Source organism: Hordeum vulgare, chromosome 2H (assembly GCF_904849725.1).
Source record: "Hordeum vulgare subsp. vulgare chromosome 2H, MorexV3_pseudomolecules_assembly, whole genome shotgun sequence".
Taxonomy (NCBI): Eukaryota; Viridiplantae; Streptophyta; class Magnoliopsida; order Poales; family Poaceae; genus Hordeum; species Hordeum vulgare.
This window is the reverse complement of record NC_058519.1, coordinates 388,947,438-388,962,387: the sequence shown is the minus strand read 5'-3', so window position 1 is coordinate 388,962,387 and position 14,950 is coordinate 388,947,438. Positions and strand designations below refer to the sequence as shown.

At 41.6% G+C, this 14,950-nt stretch overlaps 1 long non-coding RNA gene across 1 annotated transcript; it reads left to right on the top strand.

The window, feature by feature from the left end:
- Nucleotides 1-10,509: 10,509 nt before the first annotated feature.
- On the top strand, nucleotides 10,510-12,689 carry LOC123430140. Its single transcript, XR_006622870.1, has 3 exons — nucleotides 10,510-10,963; nucleotides 11,083-11,278; nucleotides 12,367-12,689. It is a non-coding gene; the product is annotated as an uncharacterized LOC123430140 (long non-coding RNA).
- Nucleotides 12,690-14,950: the final 2,261 nt, after the last annotated feature.

Genomic DNA, 14,950 nt, shown 5'->3' with positions numbered 1-14,950 from the left:
TAGTTGCTCCTTGTTTGAATGCATTTCTTTGATGCAATCCATTGCAAACTCTCCACATGCTTATAGCCAAAGCAAAGCCTTTACCGCGCATATCGTAGATGCTATGATGAAATATCTTGAAGAGCAGCTCGAACTAGAAGTCTCTATACCTAGGAAACTTCATGATGAGTGGGAACCTACTATCAAAATCATGATCAAAAACTATGAATGCAATGCTTTGTGTGATTTGGGTGCTAGTGTTTCCCCGATTCCAAAGTCTTTATGTGATATTCTTGGTTTTCATGAGATTGAAGAGTGTTCTCTCAATTTGCATCTTGCAGATTCTACTGTCAAGAAACCCATGGGAAGGATCGATGATGTTCTTATTGTTGCAAATAAGAACTATGTACCCATGGATTTCATTGTACTTGACATAGATTGCAATCCTTCATGTCCCATCATTCTTGGTAGACCTTTCTTAAGGACTATTGGTGCTATCATCGATATGAAGGAAGGGAATATTAGATTTCAATTTCCTCTAAAGAAGGGCATGGAGCATTTTCCTAGAAAGAAAATAAGATTGCCTTATGAATCTATGATGAGGTCTACTTATGGTTTGAGCACCAAAGATGACTATAAGTGATTCCATCACCTTTTGCCTAGCTAAGGGCGTTAAACTATAGCGCTTGTTGGGAGGCAACCCAATGAATCTATCCTTTTTCTTTCTGTTTTGTGTTTTCCACACTTTCATAATTCTGTTATGATTGTGTTTTTTGTGTTTCTTTTTGCGTTTGTGCCAAGTAAAACCGTTATGATTAGTCTTGGGGATGATCGTTTGGTCATGCTGGAAAAGACATAAACTTTCTGCTCACGAAAAGATTTTTCATTTTTTTCTGTAAGAGCTTTTGAGTTGATTTTTTTGCTGCTTATTTCTACGCAAATTCTTGAGACTGTCGTAAGTTTTCAGAATTGTTTATGTACCATAAGTATACGAAGTATATAGATTGCTACAGACTGGTCTGCTGTTAACAGATTCTGTTTTTGTTGAGTTGGTTGCTTATTTTGATGAAACTATGGATAGTATCAGGGGGGGGGGTATTAGCCATGGAAGATTGAAAATACAGTAACCCAACATCAACATAAGTAGAACTTAAGTTTGCTACAGTACGTAAGGAAGTGGTGGTTTGCTTTCTTATACTAATGTTATCACGAGTTTCTGTTTAAGTTTCGTGTTGTGAAGTTTTCAAGTCTTGGGTGAAGTTGTTATGGACAAAAAGATAAAGAGTGGCAAGAGATCAAGCTTGGGGATGCCCAAGGCACCCCAAGATGATTCAAGGATGCCGTAAAAGCCTAAGCTTGGGGATGCCCCGGGAAGGCATCCCCTGTTTCGTCTTCAATCCATCGGCACCGTTACTTGGGGCTATATTTTTATTCACCACATGTTATGTGTTTTGCTTGGAGCGTCTTGTATCGTAGGAGTCTTTTATTTTTGTTGTGTCACAATCATCCTTGCTGCACACCTAGAGAGAGAGACATGCACTCACCATGATTTTGTCGAGATTCACTTATATCCTTTGGTAGACAATTCAACTCACATGTGCTTCACTTATATCTTTTGAGCTAGTTGATTTTGCTCTATGTGCTTCACGTATATCTTTTAGAGCATGGAAGTGCGTGGCTTGGTAGCTGATCCATGCTATGAAAGTAGTCTCAAAAGGGGTAGTTATCCAAAGGGATATGAAAACTTCCATCTCCATGTGCATTGAATAGTTAGAGAAGTTTGATTCATCTCAATTAGTTTTGAGTTGTGGTTGCGGTAATATTTAATTTATGTTAGTATGGTGTTGTGGATCTAGAAATACTTGTGTTCAAGTTAGTGATTCTCGTAGCATGCACGTATGGTGAACCGCTATGTGATGAAGTCTGAGCATGATTAGTCTATTGATTGTCATCCTTTGTGTGGCGGTTGGGATCGCGCGATGGTTTATACCTACCAACCCTTCCCCTAGGAGTATGCGTTGAATGCTTTGTTTAGATTACTACTCAAACTTTTGCAACAATTATATGAGTTCTTCATGACTAATGTTGAGTCCATGGTTTAGATGCACTTTCACCTTCCACCATCACTATCTTCTTAGTGTCGTGCAACTTTCGCCGGTGCACAAAACCCACCATTAGCCTCCCTCAAAACAGCCACCATACCTACCTACTATGGCTTTTTCAAATCCATTCCGAGATATATTGACATCCAACTACCACCATGACATGTGCCACCACTTGTACATTGCCATTGCATGCTCGTAAGATAGCTAGCATGATGTTTCCATTGATATCTATGCCATGCTAGATCATTGTCACGGTACACTACCGAAGGCATTCCATATAGATTCTTGCAATGGGAGAAGTGCTTGGTTTTGGGTTCATACCGTGTGGTGACCTTTCCCAGAGAAGGGGCAGCAAGGCACGCATCATGTTGTTGCCATCAAGGGTAAAAAGATGGGCTTTTATCATAGATATGAGATTGTCCATCTACATCATGTCATCTTGCTTAAGGCGTTACTCTGTTCTCATGAACTTAATACACTAGATGCATGCTGGATAGCGGTCGACGTGTGGAGTAATAGTAGTAGATGTAGAAAGTATCGGTCTACTTGTTTTGGACGTGATGCCTATAGATATAATCATTGCCTTAGATAACGTCATGACTTTGCGCGGTTCTATCAATTGCTCGACAGTAATTCGTCACGACTTGCTTTCATGAGAGAAGCCACTAGTGAACACTACAACCCCTGGGTCTATTCACAACTATCGTTTCCGCTTTCACTTTTACTTTGCTTCGTTTCTTTTTTGCTTTCAGTTCTCACTTTGCAAACAATCTATAAGGGATTGACAATCCCTTCATAGCGTTGGGTGCAAGATCTTTGTGTTTGTGCAGGTACTTGTGACAATCCTTTACTGGATCGATACCTTGGTTCTAAAGACTGAGGGAATTACTTACCGCCGCTGTGCTACATCACCCTTTCCGCTTCAAGGGAACACCAACGCAAGACTCCAAGGCCACGGGGGAATCCTTTGCATATTTGCCAAGGAAGTCCATAAAGGCATAGCCGTAGCAAAAGGATTCCTGGTGCTGTTGCTGAGGAGTATCAAGACAAGAATAGTCTCTCGTCAACACACTTGTTTCTCGCGCCGTTGGAAGGTCTTTTGTTGCAGTAGCAGTATCCAGATCCATGGATAAAATTGCCATCGCTAGACGGAACTGGGTATGTGGTTTGCTTCACGATTCATGCAATTCATTTTTCATGCTAGCTTTAGCCCTTTGCTAATACTTTGTTCCCTCTATTAGGCGCATCACAATAACACAGAGGTGCGACTGGTGTACGCCCTCTACGCCTTGGCCCATAGTGCCTCCTACAAGAAGGCCGAGGCATTCTCTGATTCTGACCTCGATCATCGTGAAAAGTTCACCAACATCTCCACCCACCACTAGGTTGTGAGTTACAAGGAGGTGGGAAGGAGAGGAAAGGGGAGGACTTTAACCCGAACCAGGAACCTTTGGATCCAAAACTGGTGATGATATCTTGTGGCGGGAAGCCCCATGGCTCCATAGCTATTGGAGATGGGTTGATACGTTGTCCTCTCACTCTCCCGGAGATCAAGGCGCGCCAAACGAGCTCCTATAATGAGATAAGGCCTCGTCCATGGCCGGTCGATCTCGCCATCGAAGTTAGTTATACGGGCTTAGAGAACTTTCCTCCATTACATTGTGTCTGTGACCATCGATGATTATAATGGTAAAGAGGAGTCGTGTTGCAGGCTGCTCTTCAGAGAGAGAGAGAGAGAGAGAACCCAAGCTGTTCTTGAGGAGATTCTACAAGAGAGGGATCGGGTGGCGGCGGAGACGGCTCGGGCCGCGGAGGAGAAGATGGCTCGGTTGTTAAAGGAGTGGAGGGCACGGAATTAGGCGGCTAACCGGGCCATGTACGAGCTCCTTATGGTAAGTTTCTTTTTCATATTAGCCAAATCATGAATGTAATGTCTGTTTCATTACTAACTAATATGAGTGGCTCTACAAAACAAAATGTGCAGTCTATGTGTGAGAAGAATGGTCATACCCCTCCGTCGATGCCAGGCATTTCCGCGGTTGGAACAATGAGTTTCATTTGAGTGGTCATTAGTTATTAGTATTAGCATTTGAGTGTGATCATGCTAACGAGACATTACAACTGATCTTTGGTGCAGAATAACCCCCGAGCCGCATCACACAACCCTTCTCCACGGCAACCTTCTCTAAGTGAAACCGCCACAAGCAACCCCGATGATTCACATCTGTGATGACCATGACGGTAAGTTTTCTCTAGTGTTCTCCTTAACAAATGCATACTTAGCTTCGTACATGGTTGTTAGCCCTATTATGCCACACACTCATTTTATTTCCCCCAAGAAATACCTTCTGTGCTAATTATCCTCCAAAATGACGTAATTAGCTTATTTAGTTCATTTATGACATAATTACCTTAGTTAGGTAAAAAATGGCATAATAACCTTGGTTAGCTCATAAATGTCATCTACTTAGCATATTTTCCGCAAAACGACATAATAAGCTCGAAAATGCCATAAAACAAAAAGAAATAATAGAAGAGGAAAGAGTAGAAAAAGAAAGAATATAAAAAGAATGAGCTTCTTCTTTCGTTCTTCTTATTATTTTCGTATTCTTCTTCTTCTTCTTCTTCTAGTCTTCTTGTTCTTCTTAAAGTCTTATTCTGATTCTCCTTCTAGTTCTTCATCTTCTTCATCATCATCATCCTCTTCTTCTTCTTCTACTAGTCTTCTTCTTCTAGTCTTCTTCTTGTTCTTTATCTTGTTCATCATCATCATCATCTTCTTCTTCTTCATCATCATCATCATGTTCTTCTTCTTCTTCTTCATCTTGTTCTTCTTCTTTTCTTGTTCTTCTTCTTATTCTTCTTCTCCTCCTCCTCCTCCTCCTTCTCCTCCTCCTCCTCCTCCTTCTCCTTTTTCTTATTTTCCTTCTTCTTCTTGTACTTCTTCTTCTTCTTCTTCTTCTTCTTCTTCTTCTTCTTCTTCTTCTTCTTCTTCTTCTTCTTATTCTTCTTCTTGTTTTTGTTCTTCTCCTTCTCCTTCTTCTTCTTCTTCTTCTTCTTCTTCTTCTTCTTCTTCTTCTTCTCCTTCTACTTCTTCTTCTTCTTCTTCTTCTTCTTCTTCTACTTCTTCTTCTTCTTCTTCTCCTTCTCCTTCTTCTCCTTCTTCTTCTTCTTCTTCTTATCCTTGTTCTTCTCCTTGGTCTTCTTATTCTCCTTCTTCTTCTTCTTCTTCTTCTTCTTCTTCTTCATCTTCTTCTTCTTCTTCTTCTTCTTCTTCTTATTCTTCTTCTTCTTATTCTTCTTCTTCTTCTTCTTCTTAGCTAATTATCCTCGAAAATGACATAATTATCATATGTAGTTCATTTACGACATAATTGGCTTAGTTAGGTCAGAAATGGCATAAGAACCTTGGTTAGCTCATAAATGTCATATACTTAGCTTATCTTCCTCCAAAATGACATAATTAGCTTAATTAGGTCAGAAATGGCATAAAAACCTTCGTTAGCTCATAAATAGCATATACTTAGCTTATCGTCCTCCAAAATGACATAATTAGCTTAGTTAGGTCGGAAATGGCATAATAACATTGGTTAGCTTATAGATGTCATATACTTACCTTGTTTTCCTATAAAATGGAATTATTGGCTTATATAGGTTAAAAATGGTATAATAACCTTGGTTAGCTCATAAATGTCATATACTTAAGCTTATTTTCCTTCGAAACGACGTAATATGCTCAAAAATGGCATAAAAAGAAAAAGAAAGAATAGAAGAGGAAAGAAAAAAAAAGAATATAAGAAGAAGAATGAGCTTCTTTTTTCTTTCTTCTTATTGTTTTCCTTATCTTTCTTCTTATTCTTCTAGTCTTCTTCTTCTTCTTCTAACTATCTTATTCTCATTTTGCAGATTTGATTCACTTCATGGAAGCTGGCATTGATGGGCTGCTACTATTTTCTCTTTGTTTTGATTTGTATGGATGAACAATGTGATGTTTGAAACTATGTTTATATATGGATGAACAATGTGAAACTATTTTCATGGTATTTGTTGTCTTGCACAATGTGAAGCTTCTAGCCTATTTGTTGTCTTGCTCAATATCTGCACGATGATGTTGGATACATGGCCTTTGCTTCTTATATGATGTTTGAAACTATGTATGATGTTTGGAATTATATATATCATATATGTATTCTGAAAATGCAGGGAAATAACTAAAAACAAACAAAATAGTGGCAATGCAGGCATTGTGCCATCTGCTAGCCGACGACAAAGGCCTTCGCCCTCACGCGAATCCTCAGCCTTGTAATCTATTTCCTCATTAATAAACACAAAGCATGACGTAGGCTTTTACCTCCATCGGACGAGCCGAACATGGGTAAGCTCGCCTCCTGTTCCCGGTTAACCCCTTTGAGTCACAACAGAGTTGCGATGGCCTCATCACTAAGTCCTTCCACGAGGACATTTGTCGTGACAAAAACACGATAATTGGCGCCCACCATGGGGCCTGCGCACCGTGGAGTTGAATTCTCAAAGGGAGCCCTTCCAGGGTTTGGGAGTTACGCAGTTGGTTTGATGACCAAGAGCCGCCTCAGAGAATGTACATCAATAATTCGAGCTCGAGACCCGAGGCTGATTCGATCAAATCTGGTTACCGTGTCCCCTTCGACAAGATTCACGTCTTAATCGGCAAAATAGGCGCATCCATCCGTGAGCCGGACATTTGCACTGACATCGTCGAGCCAGCTCGGCTCACTCAACCCGCACAATGTCAGATCAGGCATTGGCGTGGTTCTATCACGGCAGATATCCTCATGAAAGGACTTGATGGTGAGGCCATCGCAACTATGTGGGGAATCAAAGGGGTTGATCGGGAACGGGAGACAATTTTACCCAGGTTCGGCCCCTCTGATCGAGGTAAAATCCTATGTCCTGCTATGTGTATATTGATGTGGAAATCGATTACAAGGGTGCGGACTCGCGTGACCTAGCTCTCGATCGATGGTAACTTAAGTCAACGAGCCTTAGAGACTCGCCTTTATATACATGTCGAGGCCCTAGGGTTACAAGAGCCTGGGTCACGTTATGATTCGTGACCTAGTATGTCTCTAACTCTCCTTGCTTCTTAAGCAAGGAAACTCCTCGCTACCCTTCTCCCGTGTGGGCCATGAGTCGCCATCTTCGTGTCTTGGGCTACACCTAGCTCTCATTGGCTCCGCCTTGTGCCGTCTGCTTCTTAAGTCAGGGCCCATCTTGAACATGAACGTTGAGGCGCCATCATCATGACCCGGCCTCTTGGGCCGGGTCTGATGGCTGAATAATATCCTCAACAATAGGCCCCAAATTGACTTGTATTTGTTCATGTCAATAACCACTACAAGAAATATGTCAACTAACGACCTTCTGTCAGTGACGCTTGCAGAATTGGTCGTAAATCAACGACCATTTGAGATCAATTGGTCCTAAGCTGTTCAGGAGGCTCCAACCCCAAACCATAACAATCAATTTGGTCAAAAAAGTTCGTCATTTTCTTATGGGAAATGGTCATAAAGCCTATAGCACTCGTCCGCTGCCTAATTTCTAACTAATTACGACCAATATAGTGGTCATAGCTATGACTAGGTGCCACATCATTAGTTTTGCCTATGTGTCATTCCCAAAATTCTCCAAAAATTCTCATAAATACTTTGGATCATATACTCCTCAAATATGTCAAAACCCTTCCTTCCCATGTTTGAAAATAATTCAGCAATATTCATTTTCCTATTCTATTCAGAATAGCACTTTGTGAAGGAAGTGCTATTTATATTTTCATAATTTCCCACAAAATTTTTGGGAACTCTTTCCTATCCATATCATTGCCTCATGAAAAAAATCGTCTCCATTTGCCAAGTAAATCTTTTCAGCAAATTTTGAAATTTATGTTCAGCTAGAAGCTTTGTGAAGGAAGTACTATCCAAGAGTAACCTAATGAGTTGAATTTTTGCCACATCTTATATATGTCCAAATAAGAGCTCTCCACAAAATTTGAGCCCCATCTAACAATCCATGTGAGCTCAGGATTGAATCTTTGTTTCTGGTAATATTTTTAGTTTGTGAAGCGACTACATTTTATATTGCTTTATAAATGATGAAAATTCACCAAAACATTACCCTGACTATATAACCTCCCTCCACCAAATTTTAGCTCATTTAATTTAGCCAATTTCCCTCAATATTTTCCCCAATGTTCTATTCAGTGGAGAGCATTGTGAAGGAAGTACCAGTTTTGTTTATTCAAATGGTATGAAATGTTTACAGTGTCTTCATATGACCAAACTATCATACTCCTCCAAATTTCAGCTCCATCCAATCATTTATGTGAGAACAGCTTCAATGTCTATTTTCTGTCCAGATTGGCACATTGCAAAGCAAGTGCTATCTAGACACGTCCTATTGCCCACAAACCTTTTTTGGCTATCTTCCATATCCAAATAATTGCCACATGCCAATATTCAGCTCTATTTGCCTATTAAATCTTCCTCAACAAATTCCCAAATTTTCTACCCAGAGAGAAGCTTTGTGAAAATATCCAAATGATCAGAGATTTTTCCAAATATTCTATATGCCCAAATGGTCACTCTTTAAAAAATTTGAGCTCTATCAAGTAATCCATGTGAGCTCATTATCAAATATTTTTTATGGTCATATTTTTAGTTTGTTAAGCAAATATATTTTAGAGTTCTTAAATACTGCTGAAAATTTACCACGGCATGTTCCTACGTGTATAACTTATCTACACCAAATGTGAGCTCGTTTCATTTATCCAATTGCTCTCAATAATTTCTACAAGTGTTTGTCCGTAGAAGAGCATTGTGAAGGAAGTTCCACTTTGGCATGTCCAAATGGTATAAATTTTTACAGTACTTTCCTATGCCCAAATCACCATCCTCTACCAAATTGTAGATCAATCCATTCATTCATTTGAGTCCGGCTTCAACATCCATATTTATGCCCTGTGTGGTACTTTGCAAAGAAAGTGCCACCTAGGATCCTTCATTTGACCTAAAAATTAGCGAAGACGGTCTCCTTAGTAGATGATCATCCTCACCCAAAAATCAGGCCCATTGGCCATGTGAATTTCCCCCACCGCTAATCAAACACTTGGCTGCTAATTCATGTTTCGGCTTATTTCAGTATCCTCGTGAGTTTATTCTCTTGTATTATTCTTACTAACACCTAACGGGGGAGTGATAAACCCACAACACATGCCTAGGCTGCCCAGAACGCGCGACAATGCCACATTCACGCGGTGACCACGCTGTTTGCATGCTCGTTTACACGCTCTAGAGTTGGGGCCCTGAGACACAATCCAAACCTCGATGTCTTGCCACCACACAGTGTATCTACGATTAAATGGATACCTATGCACCTAAAAATGATTTTTGGGTAAAATAAAGAGCAAAGTATAATGCAGCTACAGTTCAAATTTGACCCGCTTCCACCTGAATCGGCAGAAATTTGTCTTTTTCACGAGTGGTGGATAAAAGCTTTTGACATTGAAACATTTAGTCAATTGTACATTAAATATGTCCTAGTATTTTCTAAAAATGATGGGGGAAAATTTTGCAACAAATATGTTGTAGGTCCTTAACAAAAAAACTCATTTTGGGCACTCGAAAAGTGGAAAATGAATTTTTCATCCAAGGAAAATGAAAACTTCCTTAGGCAACATTGTTTTTCATTCCAGGATACACCCTTGTGCACAATATTAGATCATTTTAACAAATTATGCCATGGATCTTCACACATGATAGCCATGATCTTCACACATAACACCTTTCCAGAATAATTACCGTATTCCAAGTTTTTTATTTCGTGGTGCTACGTTAGAGCTCCATGACGGTGCAATGGAGCTTCGCCACGCGCCGTGGTGCAGCATTGGAGCTCTTAGCGCACCTTGAGATCTGCAATGGCGCTTCGTGGGGATGGCAAGGTGCTGCGTTTAAGGTTTTTCACGCTCGATGTTGTGGTGACATATTGATGTGATCGAATGACCACCAATGCGCATATTGGGCGACTAGCTAGGGAGATGATTTTTGAACAAAATCATCTGGCTGACTGATAGAAGCCGCCTATTGTTAGTCGATTACGACCAATTGAGATAGTCATAATGTCATCGAAGTGTATACTTCGTTCTCATTTGTCTATGAGCATGTCACGCCGATCAAGCATTAGAGATCGTCGGATACTTCCAGATGCAACGGCCCAGACATCCTAACCACTGCGAGCTACCCCTAAAAAACACCCACCACGAGATCTCTCCCCCCGTACACAACTCCTCTCTCTCCCCCGTCTAGCGAACCATAGTGCTCCCCGATCCAGATCCCTCCCATCCCCCTCCCCTCCCCTTGCCGCCATCCACCGCAGCTCGCCCCCGGCCTCGACCCCCTCCATCCCCTGCCGTCCGAACACTGTCGTCGACCAGATCCACAGCAGTTCCACCGCAAGGCCGTCGCGCAAATGCTCGCTCGTCCTCTCCTCTTCCACGGCCACTTTATCTCCACCAGCCCACCTCCACTCCACCCCTAGGTAAAAAAATCAAATCTTTTGCGCCGGTGATGAAGGGGTGGATGTGGATGTGCTAGCGCTGGATCTGGAAAATGGAGGCATGGAGCAGTGCTGGAGCAGCGTATCTGAAGCGGTGTCGAAGCTGTAGAGCGGCAGATCTGGAGCGACGTCTTCCTCCCTCACGGTGGCCTTCCCCTTCATGCCACATCATCGTCGCCCTCATGGTTGAGCTTGAGCTTCCATGGGGAACTGCTTCGGCTCCGAGGAAGCCGAAGTGGAGACCATGAAGAAGGCGCCGGGCCACCACGTGCACGGACAAGGACGCCCTCAAGGTAACACCACTTCTTACCCATGCCATTTTGCAGGTTCTGGTCCTTGGCATCGCAGAGTATTTGCTTTGCTACCTTGATTTTGCATGGTTCGCTCACTAGTTTCTTGTTCTTTGCATCAGCGATTGGAAGGTGCAATCCACCTCCTATGGCATCGTGGGGCACGTTGGGAGGTCCTCGCGCTCGTCTAGCAGCATGAATACCAGAGGCACCAGCTCCAGCACATCGGCGGGCGGTGGCGTTCACAAGGCGACAACATACCTAGAGCCATATGTCACGATCCTAGAGGCGCCTAATCTGCTTCCTGCCCTGACCACGGTAAGTACTGCCACAATCACTGTTGTTTTCTAATTCACTTAGCTTCTCTGTATAGATTCAGTTATCTTCTGAGTTGCTTGGTTGGTTGGATACCAACAATGTAAATTTTTTTCTCTGTTAACGAGATGTCAGCTCTTAAGATAAAACATGTTTGGATACCAACAGTGAAATGGACAATCCCAGGATCTGCTCACCAAGTTTGTGTACTGTTGGTACTGCTAGTTTCAGTTACTCAAACAGCATGGCCTGCAGATGCTCATGTACTGGTAGTTATAGTTAACTGTTCATGTTAAACATCTTGCTCCTTGTTCGTTCGAGCACTTTCAGTTAACTATTGGTGGAGTGCTGTTGGAGTAATTTTGGAGTAACATTTTAATGTTGGAGTAATGTTGCATTAGAATCCCTATTCTTGGTATTTATTGTTGTTGGAATATTATTAATTAGGAGTGGTTTTAGAGGTAATTAACTAAAACTTCTTCAGTTAATTAGGAGTAGTTTTAGAGGTATTAACTAAATCTTCTTCAGATAATTAGGAGTAGCAAAAAATTTCATTTGAAGAATTTGGAGTAATTCTCTTGTCTTCACCTCTTCTCTTCATGTAAAGAATTTGTGCAGCTATGAAAAGTGGAGTACTCTAGCAAGTTTCACATCTGGAATTTTGCTTATTGGGGTAAAAAACGTGACTAGTGCTTGTTTGGAGTAGTGCTTGTAGTAGTAGCAAGCGAAACTCTACGAGAGTAAGAGATGAGTGTTTCATAGGTTTACTCTTATCTGTGATATAAAGTATCAATATCACCTGTTTATTTTCACACCTGCAAACTTCACACTATTTAAAGTTTCATCTTATTGTACTCATGGAGTAGTCTTTATTTATAATCAGTGTCCTTTATTGACATACTTGGATTTGGATATGTCCAGTGGGGTTCTATCATGCAAAACTAGAAGAACGGGATTAAATTGTGAAGCTTTTTTTTCCACACTGCATAAATGAGATTAAATGTTGCTTTCAAATTGTTGTCAAATTGTTCTTTAGAACCATCTGCACCTGCTTATCTGCCATTGCGGTTGTTCTGTTGTTGCTCTTGTAGGTATGCTGCTGGTGATGTGCTGTTGGTGCTGGTTTGTTGCTTGCTGCTGGTGGTGGTAAGCTGCCACTGCTAGTTATCTGCCACTTCTGATGGTGAGCCGTTGCTGCTGGAGAGCTGGTGGTGATGAGCTATTGCTGCTGGAGAGCCTATCAACAAAGACTAGCATATGTATTCTAATAGTAGGCAGTAGTAGACATATCTCGGTTGCGGTGTCGTGTAAAGATTGTAAATTGTGAAGTTATGCAGTTTCTGAACGTGTGAAGTACGACATATTGTGAAGTTGTGCACCTGTGAAGTTATGCATTTTGTGAAGTTGTGAATTATTTGAGTTTTGTTTGAACCATTTTGTTTGGGCTCTAAACTTAGTAGGCCGCAAAAAGGCCGAGGCCCAAACAAGAATTAGACTAAAAAGGCTTGGGCCAAAAAAAAGAGTTGAGTGTAAAAAATATATAGTTAAAAGGTTGCATCTCTTTAATTAAAAGGCCAATGCCCAAACAAGAACTGGACTAAATAGGCTGTGGCCCAAAACAAGAGTAGAGTATAGAAAAATTGCTCAGTAAAAGGCTCCGTCCCAGAAAATAAAAGGCCAAATTATTGGGCCCGACCCATGCAACTAAGAAAAATAAAGAGAAAAACATTTAATGGGCTGAATTATTGGGCTTGGCCCATGTAGACGACCGGAATGGACCGGACTGATTCTGATTTACGACCTTTTGTTTGGTCGTAAATGTGTACCACCAATCCAGAAGAAAGGTCATTATAGTTCATTAGAGACGCTCACCTTTTGACCGTCTGGTTTTGGTCGTAAAAGGGTGACAAATGGAAATCAACGTCTATTCGTTGACCAATATTGAAGGTTGCAAGTTAGCATATTTCTTGTAGTGAACCTTTCTCGTAATCTTGGCGGCTCATATGCATCCCAAGTTTTGTCCTCCAATGACAGAAACGCCGGCTTGAAATATCCTCTTGAACTTCTGATCTTTTTCTTAATGACGTCAGCCACCCCAAGATCTTAGGGATCTTATGATGTCATTCCAATGGGTCTTTTACTTACCGGCTTGGCTCGACAATCGAGGCGCCATCAACTCCAAAATTTATTATGCCTCCTAGAGTCCCGCGCCTGCCGTTTCCATTTCCGATCTGGCCTTTAAATATCGAAAGGGATACCTCTTTTGCTTTTACCCTTCTCCTCTCTTCGTCTTCCACCTCGAGCCCGAACCTTCATCGCGTAGCTGTCATGTTTCCCATCATCAAGCGATGCGGTACACCGCTGCCGTCGCTGCGCGACTTCTACTCCGAACCACGAGCCTTCTCCGTCGCCATCAACATCATCAGGTAAAATTTTAGTTTCTTGTCCTCGATCTATTTAGGTCGTCCGTTGTAGTTCAATGGAGTTCATAGGGTTCGTCTTGTGTTCATCTCCATTCTAGATCTATTTAATTCTTTGATAAAAACTTTCTCCAGCAATAGGTTGAGGTAGATGTAGGGATCTGATTCTCATATAAACCTTTTTGGATGCTTCGTGAGAACCATATGATAACTAGTTGTTGCTGCTCCATATTTACTATCATCTAGGACTATTAAATTTCTTTTTCGTGTACCATTGGTAGATCCGTATCTCCACACACTTTGGTAGAAAACTGTTTGTCCAATATTTAGTGGAATCTGACATCATGGTTCCTTTGTAAGTCGATTTCACCCTCGTATCGACTTCTTTGATATTTTTGTAACTCGCCATCTCGGTGAACCGCCCTTGCATTAAGGCGACTTAAACATTCGCAAACTTCCTTATTATTTGTTTCTTGAGCCCCTTGCTTCTTCAAACAAGCTTTGTTCATCGAGATAACCCGCCAACATATTCATGCAGCCCGTTTCCTCCCTGAATCTTTCGGTATGTTGAAACCATCAAAATGAGATTGGCTGCCATCAGAAATTGGTGATACCACCCTTCAACGATGCGTATCAGTAGGAGTCTTGTATTCTAAGGAGATGATCAGATGGAGAGCCACCTTTGGATAAGTATGACCTCAACCCGCCGAAGGAGAGGTTGTGGTCTTCATCGATCATCTAGAACGAGTCTTTTCTCCCCCTTGTTCAAAATTATTTTGAGACGCTCTGAACTTCTACAGCCTTCACCCTCAAGACCCGGGTCCCAACTCAATTACTAATTAATGTCAGTTTCAATTTTTCTGCGAAGCGTACTTGGAGATAGAACCCACTGTTCCCTTAGTTAGGGAATTATTCTACTTGAACCGCTAGACGGAATGGGCCGATGGTCCCAGCTTAGAGCTTCGCGGAGTTACAATCCAGAGGCGGCGCGAGTGTGGTTTTCCCATCGTTACCTTGCCCAGTCACCACAAGGGCTCGGGAAAACTTGGTTTTATTGCAAGAATACCGCACCTGCCGAAGAAAGTCATCTGCCAGGGTTTAGAGAACTGCACCTTCCAATGGATTTCCAACTTCCCTGCGGATTGACCTCGCAAGACCAAGCCGTCCATACTTTTGTGTGGTAAAAACTTAGAGCTTTGAACACCCATGGCTTGACCAAAATTGACTTGATCCGATGTTGGGTGGAGTGGCGTAT